This window comes from Abrus precatorius, unplaced genomic scaffold (genome assembly GCF_003935025.1).
Source record: "Abrus precatorius isolate BTA unplaced genomic scaffold, Abrus_2018 Scaffold8, whole genome shotgun sequence".
Classification (NCBI taxonomy): Eukaryota; Viridiplantae; Streptophyta; class Magnoliopsida; order Fabales; family Fabaceae; genus Abrus; species Abrus precatorius.
Genome location: NW_020874428.1, coordinates 10,262,499 through 10,270,062, shown reverse-complemented (window position 1 = coordinate 10,270,062; position 7,564 = coordinate 10,262,499). Strand labels below are relative to the sequence as shown.

The following is a 7,564-nucleotide window of genomic DNA, read 5'->3' as shown; positions in this document are numbered from 1 at the left end:
AATAAAAAAATAACTATAATAAAATTAATCATTATTTATGTAATATTTATTATCTCATTTTTATATATTATTTCTTTTATAACATAATATTATCACATTAATTAATAATATAAAATTGATCTTACAAGTACAATCTGTTTTTTATTAGTTGTTATTTGAACACTTTTTATTTGTTACTTTAGAAAATTAAAAAAAACATTAATTACCCTTTTTTTCAATAATAAATTAATTTATTAGAAATAATATTTGTCAATTAACTTTTAAAATTAATCATTATTTATGTAAGATTTATTGATTTTAATTGTATAATTTTTCTTTCATAACACAATATTATCATATATTAATTAATAATATAAACTAATCTTATAAATGCTCTTTCTGTTTTATATTAGTTGTTACTTAAGCACTTTATTTGTCATGTTAAAATAAAAAAAAATATTAATTACCTTTTTTATGTAAGAAAAAAATGGTGTTTATATCACTCACAACATTATATCTAAAATATATCAGATTAGATAAAAAGAAACTTATAATAATTTTTTGAGTTGTAAAATTTTTTTGAATGTGTAAAAATTTCATGTGTATTCACATCGAGATTACCGTAAAACAATCACCAAAGTGTGTGAATGAAAGAAAAAAAGAACTTTTTTCTTTTTATTCTTTTGACTGCAACATTTGCTTTATGTTAACAAATTTATAACAATTCAACAATTTATATGCACTTCAAAAAACCAATTTTTTTAGTGTTTTATTTTTGCTCCACTATCTTATAACTGCCATTTTTCTTTTCTTTGTCTTGTCAACAATTCATTGACCAAGACAATTGACTAAAAAAATAGATGTAGTTTTAACATTTGAATTGAGTTTAATTAGTTATCATAAAAATTATTTTTGTTGCTATTATTAAGATTATTGATGCTAGAAAATAATATAATAATATTTTACTTAAGGTTATGTTTAGAAAATTGGATTTCGTGTTTAAGAAGAGAGAGAAGGGGAAGAGAAGAGTTAGTGAAGTTTAACCCTTGTTTGAAAGGTAATTAATTATGAGAAGGGTTAGGAGTTTTTCTAAATCCAAAACCATCCTAATGGTTTTTTGAGTTCCCTAGTTTGGGAAGATTTTTTAAATAAAAATTTAAATCGAGCCAGTTTGAAGACAAGGTGATGCCATTTTTTAGCAATAAACAAAATTGATACCTAAAGAATTTATTTAGAGAGAGAAAAGTATTTTAAAAATACTAAGTTTTAGGGAGAGAAAATACTAATTTTTTGAAAAAAATAAAAAAGATAAAAAATATAAAGGACAATAATGTCATTTATATGATTAAACTCTCAATCACTTTTCCTTCTCAATATTAAACATCTAAACAATGGAGGGGTTTAAACCTTCTTCCTCTTCCCTTTTGTTCGGAGGCAAGTGTACCAATCGAGAAGTAATAAAGGATTCTTAAATTAAGTTTCTGAAATACTATTCCACAAGTATTGATTTTCAATTACTAAGAAATCTCTAATTCAATTGTTTAAGCTTCAAAGATACGAGATTAATTAAAAACAAAAATTTATAAAATCAATTATAAAACAAAGAACAAGGAATACAATGCACGTCTTGGTTAAACTTATCGGAGAAGAACCTAAGGCATATGAGTTTTCTCATTCAATCTTTTATGTTATTTTTCTGTTTAACTCTAAATCCGATTTTCTTGTGATTAACAATCATTCATACGAATACTATTAATATCCAATGGTCATGCAATATTAATATTCTTTTCTCTAAATTAAAATCTCCAATGGTCATGCAAGACATCAATTTGAGAAAGCTTAAGGAACCTATGAACTTGTTAATTTAATAACGATTAGAAGAGAAAAATTGGTTTGGTCCAATTAATCCTTTGTCTCATTTTACCCTATAGATCTATTAATTAACCGAAGTACGGTCGCCTGACTTAGAATAATCTAGCAATAGAATAAAATCTAATGACAAAATGAAAATCAAATATCAAAATTCCATAAATTTATGAACAATAGTTCTCATAGCCCTAGCTATGGACTTAGTTACTCATGCTAAAGAAAAGAACTAAAACAATCATAAACAAAACCATAATAAAAAGAAATAGTAAACTAGAGTGTGAGATATGTTCCCGGTCATCGCTCGAAACTCCAAGTCCTGCCAAGCATGTGCCAAGGATCTCGTGCAAGAGAGACGAGATCAAATGTATTCTAGAGCCAAAGCCAAGATGTAAAAACGGTCTTTTTCTACGATGCCTAAGATCTTCCCTTTTATAGGATTTGAAAACCCTAAAAACTCTTCATAATTGGGCTTCCCGCAGATAAGCACGGCTATGCAAGACCTTAAGCATGACCGTGCATGGGCTCGAAGCACCCCCGTGCTTATTGAATGGGTCTGGGCGTACTGACTGCTGCGAAGCTCTAATATTTCATCAATTTGGGCTCAGAATGCACCCAAAATCTACTTGCGGTCTCTTTATACCAAATTGCACAATTAATATATAAATTAGTGTAAAACTCAAATAAAATAAAGGTCAAATATGAATATATGGGTTGTAAAAGAAGGCCTAATTACAGACTTATCAACTTTTCCATACTTATCTGTTTGCTTGTCCTTAAGCAAAGTGCTGGTTAAGAGTAACATAATAACTTAAAACATAATACCACACAAGGAACCCGAGATGAGGAGATATAGAGAGCAACAAGAGTAATATCACTAAGCATAAACAATCAAAAGGATTCCCAATTAGAATCTTACATTTTCATACTTTTCACTCAAACATCAAACTGAGATACTCTACTTTCCTATCTCACTAAGGGACAAAATAAAATATCACTCAATTCTCCTAAAGAAGAGTGTACTACCATAGGCTTGACTATAAACCGACTCTCCATAAATCAATTAAATGCAAGTAAAAATCATGAGGTCTTTTTCAGGTTATAATATGGCCAAGGGGTTATAATAATTGAGGTGAGATAAATGAAAGAAAGTGGATATACAAAGGGGTAATAAATTATAAAAATTATAAATATTCCCTAAGTTTACAAATGAAGCTGTTGGAGTAATTTTTATATTTTTGTATATAAACAATATCTTTACTCCTCTCTCCTTTCAATCATATATAACCCTTTTTCTTTTCTTTTCTTTTTCATACTATCTTTCTTTCTTTTTACATATGAGAGATATAGAGGAGAATTAATCAAACAATTCAACAACTCAATTGCTCCATTCATAAACTCAAGGTCATCAAAATATTTTATAAATTTAATGCAAGGGACCAAGAAAATCAATAAAGCTCAAAGTGGACAACTAGTTGTATCTCAAACATGTTAAAGGCCAAGAATAAAAATCCTATTATGCCTCAATCATATTAAAAACATGCAATTAAAAAGAGAAGTCTTAAGTCGGTTCTAAGTCAAGTTCTAGAGCACAAAACCTAAGGAGATAATCACACAAAACAATGAGGAAAGGGGTACAATTAATTAAATTAAGATAGAAATCCCCTTTAAGGCTCAAAACTCACATTTGTGGGTTAAAGTTTATTGTAGAGCATAAAAGTAAGGAACTTAGCTAATTATTAGTTTCTAAATGAAAGTATAATGTCAATAATAATCACTCAACATGCTCTTCTATCTGGAAAAATTAGGTTCCATGAGGGAAAAAGTTTTAAATTATCATAAAAAATAGTATAGGCACTTTACTCAGTAACATGCAAATAACAATCATATAATTAGGAACTACTTCCCCATACCTAAAGAGGGCAATTGAATAAAAAGGAAAGAGGTTCCCTGATAATTCTTGGTAGGACAGCTTTGGGTGAGGGAGCATGGCCATGCTTAAATCTTGAGCACGCCTATGCTTATGATGTAAATCTTTCTCTCACAACTGCAACTCAATGCACGGCTGTGTATGTGATGAGCACGGGCGTGCTTCCAAATCAGAGCTCAAAAGTGTGGGAACAATCAACTCTGTTCTTGCAATCTTTCAATATGCTTATTCTTTATTCTAAAAATAAAATATAAATAGCAAAAATTAAAATAAACAAAAAGAAATAAAATTTAAATAAAATAAAAGACACAGGTTGCTCCTAGGAGCGCTTGTTTAACGTCACGAGCCTGACGTTCCTGTTAAATCATGGTAGAAAGAAGGTATGAGTCTCAGAGGTGACTCTCTTGATATGCAATTGTCTCCCCAGCAGCTTTGCATCCCCAACACCTATTACATCAGAAAAGTTATTCATAAGATGGGGTTTAGAATAAATAGAAGAAATTTTAAGCTCTAAATTAGGAGACTTATTAATGGATGGTTTAAGCTTTTGTCTTTTCTTCTTCTTATGTTGCTTCCTCCTTGGCCTTCTTCTTGTGGTTCTATGTTTCACATAAATTGGAGGAGGAGAAACAACATCCACATTGCTCACAAAGTGACAGGACTCTTGGCTAGAAGGGTACTTGAAAGAATTGAAAACTTGAAATACAACTTCCTCATCATCTAGTCTCAGTGTGAGCTTTCCTTCTTGTACGTCTATGATGGCCCTAGCAGTGGCTAAGAACGGTCTCCCTAGTATGATGGGGACATCATCATCTTCCTCCATGTCAAGTACTACAAAGTCAGCAGGAAATATAAACTCCTCAACTTTTACAAGTATGTTCTCCATTATGCCTTTGGGGTATGTGATCGACCTATCTACCAGCTGAAGTGACATGGAGGTCGGCTTAGGTTTATGCATTCCAAGCTTCCTGAAAATAGAATAAGGCATAAGATTAATACTTGCTCCTAAATCACATAAAGCCTTATCAATACGAGTTTTTCCAATTGTGCAAGGAATAGTAAAGCTCCCTAGATCCTTAAGCTTACGTGGAAGCTTTTTAAGGACTATAGCTAAGCACTCTTGGGTGAGCTTCACAGTTTCATGTATCCTCAAATTTCTTTTATTGGTCAAAATCTCCTTTAAAAATTAAGCATATTTGGACATTTTGAAGATAGCATCAGAGAAAGGCATATTGATGTGCACTTTGCCTAATAAGTCTAAGAACTTGTGGAACTCTTCATCATAAGGAGGGTGACCTTGGAGCTGCTGTGGGAAAGGTATCTTAGGCTCATAGGACCTTGGTTGAATAAGAGGCTCTTCCTTCTTTTCTTTTTCAGGCTCCTCACTTGAAGCACGGTCTTGCTCATAGTTATGCATGGCCGTGCTTTGATCACTGTCATGGGCGTGCTTGTATAAGCACGATCGTGCTTCAATTTTAGCATGGGCATGCTCATCAGTAAGCACGAGTGTGCATGTAGAATCAACATGGGCATGCATGTGCCTCTGTTATGCGATTCTTGTAATTCCTTCCCACTTTTAAGAGTGATGGCATTGCATTGCTCCCTTGGATTAGGTTCAAGCTGAGATGACAGTGTTCCCATCACTCTTTGACTCAGAAGGTTCGTAATTTGCTCTAATTGTCCACTCATCTTAGAAGAGTTGGCTTGTATTTCATATTTGACCTCTGCGAACCTCTTATCAGTTCTCTCAATATGTTGGTCCAACTTGGATTCAAGCTCTATCATCCTCTTATCCGAGTAATGCACATATTGAATCATCTGTTCTTAAAAGTTGGACTGAGATCTAGGAGCTTCTTTTCCTTCTAGTCCTGCTCCCTGACTTTGCATATGAGGAGGGCGATAAACACTTGAATTTTGACTTCTAAAGCCATTCCCCCAAGAGTTAGAAGGATTACTCCTCCAACCCGAACTGTGATTGCCCATGAAATTTGCCTCCTCTTGCTTAGATTCTGGGCTTACAAGAGCTCTAATATGTTGGTCTTGAGCCTTCATTAAAGATTCTAGTTGCTTTGCAAGGACTGTCATTTGGTTCATTAGTGGGTTGCTGCTCTCTGCTTGGTAGACCAAAGCGGTCTCTTTCCTCTTGATGTTATAAGAGTCAGCGGTGTGCCACTGAAAGCTAGAAGATGTCATCTTATCTATTAATTTGTATGCATCATCTGGATCTTTTCTTATGAGGGACCCTCCTACTGCGACATCAATTGTAGCCCTGGTAGTGATTGACAGGCCATTATAAAAGATTTGTACCTGCCTCCAAGTCAGAAAATCATGATGACGACATCTCCTCAAAAGCTCTCCAAATCGTTCTCATGCCTCGAATAAAGATTCTGCTTCATGTTGTTGGAAGCAACATATCTCCGTCATAAGCTTAGAGGACTGGAGGAAAGTACTTTTCCAAGAATTGTTGAGTGAGATCCTCCCAAGTTCTGATGGAGTTGGCTGGGAGTGAGGAAAAACCATGCATTCACCTTTTCAGATACCGAGAATGGGAAAAGACGGAGTCGAATAGCATCGTTGGAGACTCCATTGTATTTTATGGTATCTATCAATCGGAGAAACTTTGTCATATGTAAATTGGGTCTTCATTAGGCATGCCTCCAAATTGTATCGAGTTTTGGACCATGGTTATGAGTGCTGGTTTCAATTCAAAATTGTTTGCCTCCACAGTAGGGGCTGCGATGCTTCCAGGGGTGCCTCTAGCAGTGGGTGTCATGTAATCTTGAATTGATCTCCTTCCCTCTGCCATTCTTTACTCTCTCACTTCTTTTCTTTGTTTATGCGTTGTTCTCTCAATCTCCAGATCAAATAAACAAGTTGTAGAGCACTTAGAACGAGTGAGCATACATTAAAAGAAATTGTGAAAAAAAAAAATACAAAAATTAAAATTTTTTTTAACAATAAACAAAAATAAAATAAAACACAAATTGCTTAAATCAATTAAATTTGAGATTTTCTTAATATTGAAAAAGTAATCTCCGGCAACGGCGCCAAAAACTTGTTCAGAGGGCAAGTGTATTCATCGAGAAGTAATAAATGGTTCTTAAATTAAGTTCCCGAAATATCATCCCACAAGGATTGATTTCCAATTACTAAGAATTTCCTAATTCGATTGTTTAAGCTTCAAAGATACAAAATTAATTAAAAACAAGACTTTATAAAATCAATTATAAAACTAAGAGCAAGGAATACAATGCATGTCTTGGTTAAACTTATCGAAGAGGAACCTAGGGCATATGGGTTTTCTTATTCAATCCTTTATGTTATTTTTCTGTTTAACTCTAAATCCGATTTTCTTGTGATTACCAATCATTCATACGAATACCATTAATACCCAATGGTCATGCAATATTAATATTCTTTTCTTTAAATTAATATCCCCAATAGTCATGCAAGATGTCAATTTGAGAAAGCTTGAGAAACCTATAAACTTGTTAATTTAATAACAATTAGAAGAGAAAGATTGGTTTGGTCCACCTAATCCTTTGTCTCGTTTTACCCTATAGATCTATTAATTAACTGAGGTACGGTCGCCTGATGATATAATTAATTAGGATTAAGAAAGAAGCGTAATAGGATAAAATCTAATCACAAAACGAAAATCAAATTTAAATTCAAATATCAAAATTCCATAAATTTATGAACAATAGTTCTCATAGTCCTAGCTATGGACTTAGCTATGCATGCTAAAAAGAACTAAAACAATCATAAACAAAGCCATAATAAAAAGAA

General features: G+C 32.8%; 1 non-coding gene across 1 annotated transcript; it reads left to right on the top strand.

The window, feature by feature from the left end:
* The first annotated feature begins 6,098 nt into the window (after positions 1-6,098).
* Positions 6,099-6,205, top strand: LOC113848642. Its single transcript, XR_003501906.1, has one exon. It is a non-coding gene; the product is annotated as a small nucleolar RNA R71 (small nucleolar RNA).
* Positions 6,206-7,564: the final 1,359 nt, after the last annotated feature.